Genomic DNA, 18,559 nt, shown 5'->3' with positions numbered 1-18,559 from the left:
TTTTTCCTTCAGGTACTTATCCAATTCCCTTTTGAAAACCATGATTGAGTCTGCCTCCACCACCCTTTCAGGTAGTGCATTCCAGATCCTAACCACTCGCTGCCTAAAAAGGTTTTTCCTCATGTCGCCTTTGGTTCTTTTGCCAATCACCTTAAGTCTGTGTTGTCGGCATCATGACCCTTCTGCCAATTTTTGACCCTGAAATGAGCTTCCGACCACATACCCGCAGCATAAAAGAAAACGTCCACTTTCACCTCCATAACATCGCCCGTCTCCGCCCCCGCCTCTGCTCACCTGCTGCTGAAACCCTCATCCATGCCATTGTTACCTCTAGACTTGACTATTCCAACACACTCCTGGCTGGCCTCCCACATTCCACCTTACATAAATTTGAGGTCATCCAAAACTCGGCTGTCCGTGTCCTAACTCGCACCAAGTCCTGTTTGCCCATCTCCCCGAGCTTGCTGACCTATATTGGCTCCCGGTTAAGCAGCGCCTCGATTTCAAAATTCTCATCCTTGTTTTCAAATCCCTCCATGGCCTTGTCCTTTCCAATCTCCTTCAGCCCCACAACCCCCCGAGATCTCTGCACTCCTCTAATTCTGCCCTCTTGAGCATCCCTGATTATAATCGCTCAACCTTTGATGGCTATGCCTTCTGTTGCTTAGGCCTTAAGCTCTGAAATTCCCTGCCTGAACCTCGCTACCTCTCTTTCCTCATTTAAGACGCTCCTTAAAACCTACTTCTTTGACCAAGTTTTTGGTCACCTGCCCTAATTTATCCTTATGTGGCTTGGTGTCAAATTTTTTGTCTTAAAATACTCCTGTGAAGCGCCTTGGGGCGTTTTACTACGTTAAAGGTGCTATATAAATACAAGTTGTTGTTGTTGCCAACGGGAACAGTTTCTCTCTATCTACTCTGTCCAGACCCATCATGATTTTGAACACCTCTATCAAATCTCCTCTCAATCTTCTCTGCTCTAAGGAGAACAACCCCAGCTTCTCCAGTCTATCCATATAACTGAAGTCCCTCATCCCTGGAACCATTCTTGTAAATCTTTTCTGCACCCCCTCTAAGGTTTTCACATCCTTCTTAAAGTGTGGTGCCCAGAATTGGACACAATACGCCAGTTGAGGCCGAACCAGTGTTGTATAAAGGTTCATCATAACTTCCTTGCTTTTGTACTCTGTGGGCTGGATTTTGCGGGTCGGGTAGAAAGTGATTTTTTCCCCAGCGAGGCGGGACTACGCTGTGAACCCACTGCCATACGCCTTTCCCCGCTGTCGGGTCTGTCAGCACTGAGTAGACCCAACATGCAGCGGAGGGTTCACAGTGGGGGAACAATTCAGGATACCAGAAAGTATCCCTAACTCGCACCAAGTCCCGTTCGCCCATCTCCCCCGAGCTTGCTGACCTACATTGGCTCCCGGTTAAGCAACGCCTCGATTTCAAAATTCTCATCCTTGTTTTCAAATCCCTCCATGGCCTCGCCCTTTCCTATCTCTGTAATCTCCTTTAATCCACAACCCCACAACATGGCAGCTGTCTCCCATTCTGCCAGAGCATTTCACACCTAATCTAGAGCTGTCTTTTGTCTCCACTAGTCCTATCACCATCTCGTCTCATTTTGAATACCTCTTAATGTCTCTTCACTTCTCTTTTGTTCTCTCCCAGCCCCCAAACTGGCCTTTTAATTTGTTTCATTTCCTGTGCTTTTTCAGTCTTGACAAAGGGTTTCGACCTGAAACGTTGACTCTATTTCTCTCTCCACGGATGTTGCCTGGCCTGCTGAGTTTTTCCAGCATTTTCTGTTGTTATTTCGGATTTCCAGCATCTGCAGTATTTTGCTATCGTCAGGTAATTACTGGTTTGTTTAGGTCCACTTAAGAATGAATTTCAGCTCACCTTCTGCATTTGACAGCCCGCCCACAGGGTCCACGCTGGTCGTGGATCACGTCTGTCAAGCTGAGGCTGGAGGTCAGTGGCTATTGAATCAGCTGTTGAGTTGACAGTTTCAAATGTACAGTAGAAGCTCCCACCTTAGAGATATCTTCCCTCAGCCACAGACTCTTCCTCACTGCATTTCCACAACAGATTCAATATGCTGCAAGTCTTTAAACAAGTCTCCATCCAGTCTGACCTCATTACCTTTCTCACCATTAGCAGATCACTTCTGTCATCTCTACTTGACCTGCCATCTGTTCCACCAGCATGTGTGCCCTTTATACTCTCTCACCTTGCCCCTCAGAATCCCACCACAATGAGCCCCAATACCAGCAGCACCAACAACAACACCACCAACCTTCTCCGCAATCACTTGATGCTGCACAGGACACAGGGCATCAGCACCCAACAACATTGCTGCCCAGGAGGCCAGGGATGGCCTCATCATGGCCAGATTTACTTCACTTGATGCTATACACCCTGGTTGCTACATGATATGCCAGGGTAGCACTACCCCACACCAACACCAGAAAGTATCTCTACAATGCCCAAGCCATTCCTTTCACACTCATCACCATTACAGGGGTGCTGTTATGTCTCACCATTCACTGCAATTCACTAAGCCACTTGCAAAGGTGCACACAAGTCTGTCCAAGAACGCAAAGTGTTGAAAATAAAGGTTTCAATGTTTGACACCACATTAACAGAAACTTTACATGAACATTGCATAAAACACCCAAATGCCTACCCTTGTGTGTTGTTAGTTGGTATGATTGCACAAGGATGAGTGTGAGTGTGAGGGGTTGCTAGTGAGATGAGGATGTGATAATGTAGATAGAGAGGGATTGGTGGAGGTGCAAGGTAAGTTGGCATGAGTAAGGATGTGCAGGAGTAGGGTAGGGAAGGCAGAGTGATGGGGATGTGATGAGAGGCACAGCAGGTTGAGGTTGAGTGTGGCTTTGTATTAAAGTTTCGGGATCTACTGAGATCATTGAAACATTTGAGGCACTGCACCCATGTCCTCCTGATCACACCCCTGTTTGTGCCCTCCTCTGCAATGTGCATCCAGGCTGTGTTGATCTCCTGGGGAGGCCTATTCCGCCCATGGGAAGGGAAGAGGACCTCCCTGCGTGCTGTGACTCCCTCCATAAGCATATGGAGGGAGTCATGGGAGAGCCTGGGTGCAGCCCTGCACCTCAGTGCAGTGCTTGTCAGTGTTTGCAGCACCTCAATGTTGTCGAACACTGATGGCACAAATGTCAAACTAAAGTTGTCCGTCGTTCCTTTAAGGAAATCGGCTGATGACGCATCATCAAATGATGTCACCAGACCCGCTTCCTCTAATTGGCCGGGAAACGCGCTGGGTGGATTTAACAAGCCCAATCAGGGGAATTTAGTTTTAGAGGCCGTGATCAAGACAGCAGCGGGGTTGGGACCCGCCACCGACGTCGCCTGCCACGGAACCGCCGAGGTTTGTAAAATCGTGGCCTTTGCCTCTATTTATGAAGCCCAGAATCCTATATGTTTTTTAACTGCTTTCTCAATTTGCCCTGCCACCTTCAACGATTTGAGCACAGATACCCCCAGGTCTTTCTGTTCATGCACCCACTTTAGGATTGTATCCTTTAGTTGATATTGCCTGTCCTTGTTCTTCCTACCAAAATGTATCACTTCACACTTTTCTGCGTTAAATTTCATCTGCCACATGTTCGCCCACTCCACCAGCCTATCTATGTAGTCTTGAAGTCCCACTCCCCCGCCCTTCCCCTGTAGCCCTACAATTTTTTTTCCTTCAGGTACTTATCCAATTCCCTTTTGAAAGCAACGATTGAGTATGTCTCCACCACCCTTTCAGGCAGTGCATTCCAGATTCAAACCACTCGCTGCCTTAAAAAGCTTTCCCTCATGGTTCCTCATTGGCTGAAGAACCAATCAACTTAAATCCGTGTCCTCTGCTTCTCAACCCTTGCGCCAATGGGAACAGTTTCTCTCTATCTACCCTGTCTAGACCCATCATCATTTTGAACACCTCCATCAGATCTCCTCTCAACCTTCTCTGCACCAAGGAGTACAACCCCAACTTCTCTAGTCTTTCCTCGTAACTGAAGTTCCTCATTCCTGGAATTATTTTTGTAAATCTTTTCTGCACCCTCTCTAAGGCCTTCACATCCTTCCTAAAGTGTGGTGCCCAGAATTGGACACAATACTCCAGTTGAGGCTGAACCAGTATTTTATAAAGGTTCATCATAACTTCCTTGCTTTTGTACTCTATGGGCAGGATTTTCATTGGACTGTGGAGGCGGGATTGGAGGCGTGCGGATGGTTAAAATTGCAAAATCTGGCGGGCGGGCCCGACCCCGCCTCCATCCTGCCTCCACGCAATTTTCAAAAATTTTTGTCTGATGGTCCCGTCTCTGTCCCACCTCCAGGAGGCGGGATAGGCCGTTAAGGCCCTTAACAAGCACTAAATTGCCTCTATAATGCCATTTTGAATGGCCATTGCAATTTTAACCCTTTTCCCATGTGAAACACACCTGTTCTGAAAAATGACGGTGAAACCTGATGGGAGCACAATTGGATTGCTGACTATCAGCTGCAGGTCAACCATTAAAGAGGAGATCTGATCAGCCATCATTTGCATGTGGCAGGACTTTGTAGTCTCAGTTCTGAGGGAACTTTTAGAAGGAAAAATCACAGCTGTGGAAGTTTGGAACCTGACACCCATCTCCAGTGCGACCTCCTGGGAAATGCCTCTCGCCACCTTCACTGAGCGTTTCCTCAACCGAGGCGTATACCAGAAGAATGGGAGCCATTTATTTCCTTCCCTTCTGGATATTAGATGAGGCTGAACAACAGCAGCAACAACAACAGCAGCAACAACAACAGCAGCCCCAACAGCAGCAGCAACAACAGGTGTGCCAAGCTGCTGCTCACCCACCTGAAGATGCACAGGCCAGAAGGGGCCAGCGCATGGATACCCGTTGGCGCAGGAGATACCCCCCAAACAGGCACAGGGTCAGCTATCTCAACATGTCTGAGCAGCAGTGCCAAAGGCGGCTCCGACTTTCGCGAGAGGTAGTGGGTGACATCTGCGCAATGCTGCAACAAGACCTGTAGGCCAGAGGACCAGGTGGACAAGCATTACCAGTGGCCGTCAAAGTCACCACCGCACTCAACTTTTTTGCCTCAGGCTCATTCCAGGGATCAGCAGCAGACATCAGCGGCATCTCCCAGTCGGCCGCACACACTTACATCATGCAGGTAACCTTTGCCCTCTTTGCCCTCGCGCACAATCACATCCATTTCACCAAGGATCGAGCAAGTATCATGGTGCGTGCGGTTGGATTAGCTCATCTGGCAGGCTTTCCAAGGGTGCAGGGCATCGTTGACTGCACACATGTGGCCCTTAAGGCACCCCATCGCAATCCAGGTATTTCTGTCAATCGCAAGGGCTTCCACTCCCTTAACGTTCAGCTGGTGTGTGACCACAAGAAGGAAATTTTGCATGTTTGTACCAAGTACCCTGGCAGTTGCCATGACTCCTTCATACTGCGCAAGTCTAGTGTGCCTCCGCTATTCAGGCCGCCAGACCAACTTAACGGATGGCTACTTGGAGTCAACGGCTATCCCCTGAGGACGTGGCTAATGACCCTGTTGAGGAGACCATCCAACGAAGCTGAGGAGAGCTACAACTCCAGCCACATGTCCACCAGAGCCATAATCAAGCAAATCATTGGTTTGCTGAAGATGCGCTTCAGATGCCTGAATAGATCAGGTGGAGCCCTGCAGTACTCAGCAGCCAGGGTCTCCAGAATCGTCGTGGTTTGCTGTGCACTTCACAACATGGCACAGCGTCGTGGCTTGCAGATTCCTGAGGACCAAATGGCTCGTCACATATCCTCCTCAGATGAGGAGGAGGAGGAGGAGAGCGAAAATTAACATCCTGCAGAGGCCCATCAACAGCGGCAGCAGTACGTGAGGACATAGCTGCCCGGGATGCAAGGAACGCATTCATCTTGGCCAGATTTGCTTAGCCGAGGCACTCAAGCACTTTTGCCTCGCATCTTCTTACCTGAGCATCGACAATGGCCACGAACCAGCTGATTCCTTGCAAGTTGACCACCATACTGACAATTGCAAGTAATCCTAAGCCCTCAATGTGGAAGTCCCATTCGCGAAATGACACACGCCACAACTACAGCAGTAGCCATCAGATTTTTTATGTACATGATTCATATGATGGCTTTTACACATTAAACATCAAATTTCACCCAAGTGACTACCCTTGTGACTATTTGTGCAGTATCTTTCTCTTACGCGTGCTTCTATGTGGTGCTTCCCCTGTGGCTTCAGCAGATGTGAAGGCCCCTTGGTCAGTTTCTTGCTGCTCCTGTCTCAACACCTTTGGCGGGCGTCCTCTGGGGTGGCAAACTTGTGAGGGCTCGTCAACGGTCTGCTGCTCCTGCGGCTGTGCAGGGGTTGAGACGCCGATCTCAGTTGGGTGTGGACTCTGGGGGGGGCTCTGACTGAGGGCTCTGCAGTGGCATGGAAGTGTGAGCTCTTGGACAGGAGCTCCCACTTCCTTGATGTCTGCCACCAACTTCCCTCTCATGGGTCAGGTCCCCCTCAGCGCTTGCAAGTGGCTTGATAGCACCTTGCTGCACATCAGGGAGGCCATGGGGACCTGTATCTGCACTGGCAGTCCTACTCAGAGGAATTGCCATGAAGGTCTGGTTTCTCTGTTCAATAGCTGACCATCGCTCCTCCAGAGATGTCAGTCTATTAACATAAGAACATAAGAACATAAGAACATAAGAAATAGGAGCAGGAGTAGGCCAATCGGCCCCTCGAGCCTGCTCCGCCATTCAATAAGATCATGGCTGATCTGATCCTAACCACCAATCCACTATCACAGAACCATCTCCTGAATCTAACAGAATTAGACACACGAAATAGGAGCAGGATCAGGCTACACGGCCCCTGGGCCCGCTCCGCTACCCACAGGGCCATGACCGATCCGAACCTAGACTCATGTCCAAATTCTTGCCCGCTCCCCGTAACCCTTAATTCCCTTTACTTCTAGGAAACTGTCTATTTCTGTTTTAAATTTATGTAATGATGTAGCTTCTACAGCTTTTTGGGGCAGCATATTCCATGGACCTACCACCCTCTGAGTGAAGTAGTTCCTCCTCATCTCAGTTTTGAAAGAGCAGCCCCTTATTCTAAGACTATGCCCCCTAGTTCTAGTTTCACCCATCACCGGGAACATCGTCCCTGCATCCACCCGATCCAACCCCTTCACAATCTTATATGTTTCAATAAGATTGCCTCTCATTCTTCTGAACTCCAATGAGTAGAGTCCCAATCTACTCAACCTTTCCTCATATGTCCATCCCCTCATCCCCGGGATTAACCGAGTGAACCTTCTTTGTACTGACTCGAGAGCAAGTATGTCCTTTCTTAAGTATGGACACCAAAACTGTACGCAGTATTCCAGGTGCGGTCTCACCACTACCTTGTACAACTGAAGCAATACCTCCCTATTTTTATATTCTATCCCCCTAGCAATGAAAGCCAACATTCCATTGGCCTTCTTAATCACTTGCTGCACCTGCATACTAAACTTTTGAGTTTCGTGCACCAGGACCCCCAGATCCCTTTGTACTTCAATACTTTCCAGTTTCTTGCCATTAAGATAATAACTTGCTCTACGATTTTTCCTGCCAAAGTGCATAACCTCACACTTTCCAGTATTGTATTCCATCTGCCAAATCTCTGCCCACTTACTTAGCCTGTCTATGTCCCCTTGAAGGTTCTTTATGTCCTCCTCACTCACTACTTTCCCCCCCATCTTAGTATCATCTGCAAACTTTGATATGTTACACTCGGTCCCCTCCTCCAAATCGTTAATATAGATTGTAAAGAGTTGGGGACCCAGCACTGACCCCTGCGGAACACCACTAGTTACTGATTGCCAGTCTGAGAATGAACCATTTATCCCCACTCTCTGCCTTCTGTTAGATAGCCAATCCTCTAGCCATGCCAGAATATTACCCCCAATCCCGTGATTTTTTATCTTAAGCAATAATCTTTTGTGTGGCACCTTGTCAAATGCCTTTTGGAAGTCTAAATACACTACGTCCACTGGTTCCCCTTTATCCACCCTATACGTTACTTCCTCAAAGAACTCCAGCAAATTTGTCAAACATGACTTCCCCTTCATAAAACCATGCTGACTTTGTCCTATTAAATTATGATTATCCAAATGTCCTGTTACTGTCTCCTTAATAATGGACTCCAAAATTTTACCTACTACAGATGTTAGGCTAACCGGTCTATAGTTTCCAGCCTTCTGTCTACTGCCCTTTTTAAATAAGGGTGTTACATTAGCAGTTTTCCACTCTGCCGGGACCTTTGCTGTGTCCAGGGAGTTTTGGAAAATTATTACCAATGCATCCACAATCCCTACCGCCACTTCCCTCAAGACCCTAGGATGTAAGCCATCAGGTCCAGGTGATTTATCCGCCTTGAGTCCCATTATTTTACCGAGTACCACTTCCTTAGTGATTTTGATCGTGTTTAGCTCCTCCCCCCCTTTAGCCCCCTGTTTGTCCAGTGTTGGGATATTCTTAGTGTCTTCTACTGTAAAGACTGATGTAAAATATTCATTCAGTGTTTTTGCCATCTCCATATTTCCCACCATTAATTTCCCGGTCTCATCCTTTAAGGGACCAACATTTACTTTAGCCACCCTTTTTCTTTTTATATAACTATAAAAACTCTTACTATCTGTTTTTATATTTTTTGCTAAACACTCACTATGTTTTCAACACTCTGGCGACTTAGCACCTCCATAGAGGTTGCCATCCTTTCCATGTTGATGCATTCATGTGCCAATGACTCCACAAAGGCTCTGCTCATGTTAGCGAGGGACTCCTCCATTCGCTCCACACTCGCAGAACCCCTGGAGGAGACAAAATCTGTCAGAGACTCCTGCATCTTTTCCTGGAGTGCCATCACCGCTGATACTGTGGATGGACCCGGAGGCAGAGGGTCGGCATGCAGCTGAGCCGAGCTGGCAGAGTCCTGCGCTCTCCGACTAGGACTCTCCACTGCTGTTCCTGTCTCCACAATCTGCTGATACTTACTTGTGAGCTGTGATACACCAGGTGACAACAGTACTCAATGTCCCGAAGGTCCCACCGAGATGTGAGTGTCTGCGCTGGTGCTGGGTGCACCGAATTCTGCTGACGCTGCGCCCTCAGAAGTTGCAGCTTCCTCTGAGGAGTCTGGAGGCTCAGCCTATTCCTCCTGGCTAGTGGGGATGGGTGCTTGCAATGGTCCTGTGGGGGAGTAAAGGAAAGAGTCAGAGATGTGATGCCAAGGTTACATGCACATTGCATATTGCAGATGATCATTAGTCCATCTGTTAGAGCTTCCGAAACATTATCAGCGACTCATGCAATGTCAATGAGAGAGATGGAAAACTATTCTGTCACCAGCTTGGTGTGATGCACCCGTCTGTCCGTCCCCCACATGCGCAGCGTCCTCCACTCCTGCGATCTCCAGGACCGTCTCCTCCCAGGGGGTGAGGTTGGCTACTGATGGTGGCCCTCCTCCTGTCCTCGCTCATTCTCTTTTATTGTGAGCTCTCTTTTCCTGCAATGAGGGAGACAAGTGGAGGTTGAGTGAGAATGAAGGAGTGAGTGTAGAGAATCCATAGCATAGATGCTTAGAAGGAGACAAAGGTAGAGTGAGGTGGCAAGACCAAGGGCCCTCCCTGTGTGTTGTCAGTTGTTTTCATAGCATCAGAGTGATAGGGAGTGTGAGGGCTGCATAGTCGAATAGTTAGGTGAATGTGACCATAGAGAGGGAAGGAATGGGTAAGGGTGCATGGATGTCAGTGTCAAGTGGGAGGTGGAGGAAGAGATTGCTAAAGCTGAGTGCTGGTGAGGAAAGGCATTGGGGATCAGATTGAGAGTGATGGGAAATTCATACTCACTTTTCCAGTGCGCTGAAGGTCATGAAATCTCTTCCTGCACTGTATCCAGGTTCTGCGGGTAGCCGATAAGGAGTTGACCTCCTCTGCCACTTGCAGCCACACAGCCTTTGTTTGCTGGGGAGGCTTCTTCCTCCCTGATGAAGGGAAGAGCACCTCCTTGTGAGCTCTTGCTCCCTCCACTAAAGCCTGCAGGGCGACGTCGTCAAAACGGGGTGCAGACCTCGGTCTTTCTCTGGCCATTCTGCTTCCAGCTCAGTGTATCAGCAAATGCCAAAAGGTTGGCAGTCTGCAGAAGAACCAAGGCTTGTTGCAGACCTTAAATGCAGCAGCAATGATGACGTAATTGGAGGCGACTTTCAGACTGGAGAAACTCATTTGCCATGGGTTCCCACACGCTGGAACTCAATTGGGCAATTTAGTTAAAATAGCATCAATCTCCCACATCGAATTAGATTCATGTGGATAACAAGAAATGCCGTTTACACGACACCAACCCGCACCTGAATGAAAATCCAGCCCTATGCTTCTATTTATGAAGCCCAAGGTCCCATATACATTTTTTAACTGCTTTCTCAATCTGCCCTGCCACCTTCAACAATTTGTGCACATATGCCCCTAGGTCTCTCTGTTGGTGCACCCCCTTTAGGATTGTACTCTTTAGTTTATATTGCCTCTCCTATTTTGACTGACCAAAAGGTATAACTTCACACTTTTCTGCATTAAATTTTATCTGCCACGTGTCCGCCCATTCCACCAGCCCCTCTATGTCCTCTTGATGTCTATAACTATCCTCCTCACTGATCACTATACTTCCAAATTTTGTGTCATCTGCAAATTTTGAAATTGTGCCCTGCACACCCAAGTCCAAGTCATTAATATATACAGGTAGACTACCCTTTATCCGGACTTCCGAAAACCGAAACCCTCTAAAAACCGAAGGTTTTTTCGTTCAGCGTAAGTCATGCGTACGAACGAAAAAACCTTCGGTTTTTAGAGGGTTCCGGTTTCGGAAGTTCGGATAAAGGGTAAGTCGTGTGCACGACCCCCCGCCGACCCCCCCGCGGACCCCGCCGGCCCCGGCAACCGCCGACCCCCCCGCGGACCCCGCCGGCCCCGACAACCGCCGACCCCCCCGCCGGCCGCGACAACCGCCGACCCCGCCAGCCCCGACAACCGCCGACCCCCCCGCGGACCCCGCCGGCCCCGACAACCGCCGACCCCCCCGCGGACCCCGCCGGCCCCGACAACCGCCGATCCCCCCCGCCGACCCCCCCGCGGACCCCGCCGGCCCCGACAACCGCCGATCCCCCCCGCCGACCCCCCCGCGGACCCCGCCGGCCCCGACAACCGCCGACCCCCCCGCCGGCCCCGACAACCGCCGACCCCGCCAGCCCCGACAACCGCCGACCCCCCCGCGGAACCCGCCGGCCCCGACAACCGCCGATCCCCCCCGCCGACCCCCCCGCGGACCCCGCCAGCCCCGACAACCGCCGACCCCCCCGCGGACCCCGCCGGCTCCGACCCCCGCCAACCCCGACTGACTTACGCTGAGCGTCAGCGTAAGTCGTGCGCACGACCCCCCGCCGACCCCCCCGCGGACCCCTGCGGACCCCCCCGCGGACCCCCGCCGACCCACCTTCCGAAATCCGAAATTCTCCTTTATCCGAAACTCGGCTGGTCCCGAGGTTTTCGGATAAAGGATAGTCTACCTGTATCAAGAAAAGCAGTGGTCCTCGTACTGACCCCTGGAGAACACCACTGTGTACCTTCCTCCAGTCTGAAAAACAACCATTCACCACTTCTCTCTGTTTCCTGTCATTTAGCCAATTTCGTATCTATGCTGTCACTATTCCTTTTATTCCATGGGCTTCAACTTTGCTGGCAAGCCTATTATGTGGCATTTTATCAAATGCCTTTTGGAAGTCCATATACACCACGTCAATCACATTGCCCTCATCAATCCTCTCTGTTGCCTCATCAAAAATCTTGATCAAGTTAGTTAAACACGATTTGCTTTTAACAAATCCGTGCAGGCTTTCCTTAATTAATCCACACTTGTCCAAGTGATTGTTAATTTTGTCCCTGATTATCATTTCTAAAAGCTTCTCCACTACCGAGGTTCAACTGACTGGACTGTAGTTGCTGGGTTTATCCTTCCACCCTTTTTTTGAGCATGGGTGTAACATTTGCAATTCTCCAGCTACTCTCTGTTTCCCATCATCTAGCCAATTTCCTATCCATGATGCCACTTTCCCTTTTATTCCCTAGGCTTCAACTTTGCTGGCAAGCCTATTGTGTGGCACTTTATCAAACGCCTTTTAGAAATACATGTATACCACATCAACCGCATTGCCATCATCAACCCTTTCTGTTACCTCATCAAAAAACTCAATCAAGTTAGTTAAACACGATTTGCCTTTTACAAATCCGTGCTGGCTTTCCTTGATTAATCCACACTTGTCCAAGTGACTGTTAATTTTGTCCCGGATTATCGTTTCTAAAAGCTTCCCCGCTACCAAGGTTAAACTGACTGGCTTATAGTTGCTGGGTTCATCCTTACACCCTTTTTTGAACAAAGGTGTATCTTCAATTCTCCAGCCCTGTGGCACCACCCCTGTACCCAAGGAGCAATGGAAGGTTATGGGCAGTACCTTCTCAATTGCCACTTTTACCTCCCTCAGCATCCTAGGATGCATCCCAGCTGGTCCTGGTGACTTATCTACTTTAAGTACAGCCAGCCTTTCCAGTAACTCCTCTTTATCCCATTTGTACTCCAATTTTTATCCCATCCAGTATCTGAAATACCTCCTCTTTCACTTTGACTTTGGCAGCATCTTCTTCCTTGGTAAAGACAGATGCAAAGTACTTATTTAGCACCTCAGCCATGTGTGGGTCTCCATTTAGGACCCTAATTGGCCCCACACCTCCTCTTACTACCTGTTTACTATTTATATGCCTACAGAAGACTTTTGGATTCCCTTTTATGTTGGCTGCCAATCTAGTCTCATACTCTCTCTTTGCCCCTCTTATTTCCTTTTTCACTTCCCCTCTGAAATTTCTATATTCAGCCTGGTTCTCACTTGTATTCATAACCTGACATCTGTAATACATCCCCTTTTTCTGCTTCATCTTACTCTCTATCTCTTTCGTCAACCAGGAAGCTCTGGCTTTGTTTGCCCTACCTTTCCCCCTCGTGGGGATGTACCTCAATTGTATCCAAACCATCTACTCTTTAAAATTCAATTACAGTTTTGCCTGCCAATGTTTGATTCCAATTAACCCGGGCCAGATCTGTAGTGTATGTACCTTTAAGAGAGAACTACTTTTACGGCTCCTGTATACTGTAGTACCAGCAGTGACCACACCTGTATATAAGCCTTGAGCATGCCTCTGTACCCCCAGTCTTGAGATTACCCTACTCCAGTAAATACCTGTTGATTGTTCAGTTACAGCATCCGTGTGGTTATTGAAAAACATCATACTCTCAGAATCATGGATCTAACAAGATCCATTCTCAACCCACTGAAATTGGTCTTCCTCCAATTAAGTATTTTTACTCTAGATTGCTCCCTATCCTTTTCCATAGCTAATCTAAACCTTATGATACTATGATCACTGTTCCCTAAATGTTCCCCTATTGACACTTGCTCCACTTGACCCACCTCATTCCCCAGAACCAGATCCAGCAATGCCTCCTTCCTCATTGGGCTGGAAACTTACTGATCAAGAAAGTTCTCCTGAACACACTTCAGAAATTCTTCCCCCTCTCTGCCCTTTACACTATTACTATCCCAGTCTATATTAGAATACTTGAAGTCCCCCATTATTACTGTTCTTGCACCTCTCTGTAATTTTGCTGCAAATTTGCTCCTCTATATCCTTCCCACTCGTTGGCAGCCTATAGAATACACCTATTAGGGTAATGGCACCTCTATTGTTTCTCAACTCTAACCAAATAGATTCTGTCCTTGACCCCTCCAGGGCATCCCCTCTCTCCAGCACTGTAATATTCTCCTTACTCAATACTGCCACCCCACCTCCTTTCTTTCTTTCCCTATATTTACTGAACACCTTGGGGGGGAAATTCAGTTGGTTGCGCCACCCGTTAGCACCTTAAGAAGGTGTTAAGTGGGGCGCAAACCAACTAGCGCCCGGGCGCGGCACTGCCCACGCCTCCCGCAAAATTCAGCGGGAGGTTAGTGGTAGCGCTAACCGTTAGCGCTGCACTGCTGGCGATGGTGTCATTGGTGTGCGCAGCGCCCCACTCACACCCCGGCCGCGATCTTCAGGAGCGCCCCCTGATTTACCGCCGGACGCTATGTCCGATAGGGTCAGGGTGGCGTGCCTGTGGCCGGGGAGGTGCAAATTAAAGGCAAGGTGCGGGGCGGCCATTTTTGTTGTTGGCCACCTGCCAGCACCTGCCTGCGCTCCCATCCCTGGCCTCCGGAATCCCACCCCCCCACCCCGCGGAGTGCCGGCTGCGCTCCAAGAGCCCGGCACTTCTCTTGTGTGCCGGGCTCTTTTGCCTGCACTCCCAATCCCCGGGGGCCCAGCTGGGCCCCAGATCGTGCTGCACAAGGCCCCACCCCTTTAAGAAGGGGAGGAAGACCTGCAATACCACAGCACGACGTGCCGGAGCGTGTGGCGCTGCGGCACGTAGCGCCATGATATTCACTCGCAGCAACCCAAGAGGGAGGCGGGGTGCCTCCAGTAGCGCCCCGCTTCCCTTTGGGGCGCAACCGACCAATTTCCGGCGTGGGGGCGCTAATTTTTCCGGGGCGCTAAACGAAGTTAGCGCCCCAAACGGGGCTATACTGAATTTTTCCCCCCTTATATCCAGGAGTATTTAGTAGCCAATCCTCCCCTTTTTTGAGCCAGGTCTCCGTTGTTGTCATGACATCATATTCCCATGTGTCTATTTGTGCCTGCAGCTCACCAACCTTATTTACCACACTTCATGCATTCACACACATGCACTCTAAACCAAACTCAGGCCTTCCTGTATTTTCTATTTGTCTGACCCCACCTAATACCGTACTATTTCTTACTCCAGTGCTATCTGTCTTTCCCAATCCTTTGTGCACCTTGTTTCTCCTTTCTAATGCTACATCCTGGTTCCTATCCCCCTGCCAATGATGTTGAGCACTGGCTGGCTGTGATGGTTTCCCTGGAACCTTAGAAACCTGAGGTGACTCTTGTCTAAGGGTTGCTGCTGTCCCAGATGGACCAGCTTCCAACAGCCTCTCTCTTGTAGTGGCAAGGAGTTTGAGGCCCATGTCTTACAGCCATTGCCACTCACTGTAGGTGAGGAGCCCATCATGAATCAGTAAAATCCTTTTTAATTGAAAATCAAAGTTAGAGACTTAACCTGAATTCATACCACTGCTATTATAACTATGAATTCCACCAAGTACATATTGTAATTTTGGAAATAGAGTTTTACTATTATAACGTAGTGATATTTTAATACTTCAGGTCAAGTTTATTACAGTGCTTAAAATGATTTAGATTGTGTCAATTTATGCCTAGTCTCAATCACCATTTGAAACTATAGGGTCAAATTTCCAACATTGGCATCTCTTCAGTACAAATACTGTGCAATAAGCTCTGTGCCAATATGTGCTCTCTTTAGGAGCTCAAACAATTGGGGATTGAATTTTTGGCACTGTAGCAGTTATTAAAAGGCTGCAGCAGGCTCATAAAAATATTTGTGGCCAAAATTCCTCAATGCAACACTGCCTGAACCTACAATATCAGGAAGTCAGGCTGGGAAGATGCCTATGCCAGAATGGGCGCATTTTGGGTGTCCACTATTAATGGGGGCACAAGATGCCATACCATACATGCTAGGGGGTGCCGGCTGAAAAGTTTAAGAACAGTGGAAATCCAAGACCCAAACCTGGATACACCCGTGGAATCCGCTTCCACCGGTATCTTGCCAACATCCAGGTTACTTGGTGCAAAAGAGATGGCAGCTACGGGAAATCCGGCTGGTGACAACATCCCACCAGCTCTGTTTCCTTTTCTACACCAGGCTATCTATGACTATGGGTTGATGGAACTTCCATTTGCCCCTGTCCTCTGTGGGAATTACTCTCCATTCATCTTCAGGCTTCCAGATCCCACTCGATTTCCCATCCATGGTAGTCCTCTCCGAGCTGTTTTACACTAGATCACTGACACAAATGTCAACTGCGGCTTAGTGGGTAGTGTGGTAAACCACTGTTATAGTTATCACTGTATATTGTTCTCACTGTTCTCACTGTCACATCACTACACGAGGTCGCCTCTTGTCGCACTGTTATACCTGGGCTGACCACCTCCGACTCCGCCCATTACCTGCCCAGGTATAAAGGTAGCTGACTGGCTAGTATTCCTCCCTGTTGGATCGGATCACCCACGAGGGTGGGCTCTGTTATTTAGCCAATAAAAACCTTCAGTTACGTTCTTAACTCGTCGCCTTTTATTGGACTAATTGATAGGCATATCAATTTTATTGACTAAATTTTAAAGATGTCTGATAATGAACAGCAACAGCAAGGAGCTCACCCAGCAGCACAGCAACAGCAGCCTCCAGACAACGGGCCACACCAGCCGGCTTGGCTGCAAGCCTTGAAACCACCATACCTGGATCTAAACCCACAGGCACCAAACTCAGTCAACGACTTCAAACACTGGCTGGACTGCTTCGAATCGTACCTGGAGGAAGCCGTCGTCCCTCAGAGATCCAAACTAAGAGTCCTGAAAGCCCAAGCGAGCCCGAGAGTATATACACTCATCCAGGACATGACTACGTACGACGACGCCATCAACCTACTGAAACAGCAGTACCGGAGCCCGGTAAACTACATGTACACTAGGCATCTCTTAAGATCTCGCCAGCAACAGCCAGGAGAATCGATAGCTGAATTTTCACGAGCGCTGAGACAACTCGGCAGGAACTGTGACTTTAAAGCGGTGACGGCTACTGCGAACATGGAAGACAATGTCCGCGACGCCTTGGTGAGAGGCCTACGTTCCGACTACACACGGCAAAGACTGCTTGAAGCTAAGGACATAGACCTGGACAAGGCCGAAGCCCTCGCCCTCACCCTAGAGGCCACCCAGCAAGACCAGGAAGCGTTTGCCAGGTACTATTCGCGACCCTGGGACTCGGGCCCGACCCCCACCCCACCACCCTTCACAGCGCTGCCCCCGGGACCTACCTCAGCGTCTGCATCACGGATCCGACCGGGCCCGCTAGCCCCGGTACCGGCCCCGACATCAGGCAACCCCGATCGGGCCGCTGGCTGCTTCTTTTGCGGCCAGGAGAAGCATCCGAGGTCGCGCTGCCCAGCCAAAACTCGACCTGCAAAACCTGCCTCAAGAAAGGCCACTTCTCCAAGGCCTGCAGAAGCAAATCCTCAGAAGCCAGCAGTGCCTCATGCGAACCCTGGGGGCGGCCATCTTTGTGCGGGGCAGCCGAAGCCTGCAGAGCCTCATGGGAAAACCAGGGGCGGCCATCTTTGTGCGGGGCAGCCGAAGCCTGCAGAGCCTCATGGGAAAACCAGGGGCGGCCATCTTTGTGCGGGGCAGCCGAAGCCTGCAGAGCCTCATGGGAACAGCAGGGGCGGCCATCTTTGTGCGGGGCAAACGATTTAAACAGAGCCTCATGTGAACTACGGGGGCCGCCATCTTCGCCGCCATCTTGTCATGACAACGACGCGCTCATCTACACCCTAGCTTCCGTGACCCTGGATCAAGCCCGCCCGCACCACCTGGCCAGCTCAATGATGGACATCAAAGTCAACGGCCACGCCACGACCTGCCTGTTCGACAGCGGAAGCACGGAGAGCTTCATCCACCCAGACACGGTGAGCCACTACTCCCTCCCCGTCCTGCCAACGCGCAGCCGCATCTCGATGGCATCGAGGTCGCACGCCACAGACATCAGCGGCTACTGTGTCGTGACATTGTCGGTTAAAGGGACAGAGTATAAAAATTTTAAACTCCTCGTACTCCCCCAGCTGTGCGCTGCCGTCATACTAGGGCTGGACTTCCAATCCCACCTCCAAAGTGTAACCCTAGCATACGGTGGACCCCTCCCCCCACTCACAGTCGACAACCAGCGAAAGTTAAACCGCCCACCGCGTAACACCTGCAGCCTATCCACCCTCAAGGTACCGCCACCTTCCCTGTTCGCTAACCTCACCCCCGACTGCAAACCTGTCGCTACTAAGAGCAGGCGGTACAGCGCTGGGGACAGAGCCTTCATTAGCTCTGAGGTGCAGCGACTCCTGAAAGAGGGCATTATTGAGGGGAGCAGCAGCCCCTGGCGTGCCCAGGTGGTGGTAGTCAAGACCGGCGACAAAAATCGCCTGGTTATCGACTACAGCCAGACCATAAACAGATACACCCAGCTGGACGCATACCCCCTCCCCCGCATATCGGACATGGTCAATGAGATTGCACAATACCGCGTATTCTCGACCATCGACCTCAAGTCGGCCTACCACCAACTCCCCATCAGCCCGGAGGACAGCCAGTACACCGCCTTCGAGGCGAATGGCCGCCTCTACCAATTCCTTAGGGTCCCCTTTGGTGTCACCAACGGGGTCTCGGTTTTCCAACGGG

The sequence above is a fragment of the Somniosus microcephalus genome, chromosome 2, assembly GCF_052327205.1.
Source record: "Somniosus microcephalus isolate GS21.2 chromosome 2, FLI_Smic_1.0, whole genome shotgun sequence".
Classification (NCBI taxonomy): domain Eukaryota; kingdom Metazoa; phylum Chordata; class Chondrichthyes; order Squaliformes; family Somniosidae; genus Somniosus; species Somniosus microcephalus.
The sequence above is the reverse complement of the archived record's forward strand: the minus strand, read 5'-3'. Positions refer to the sequence as shown.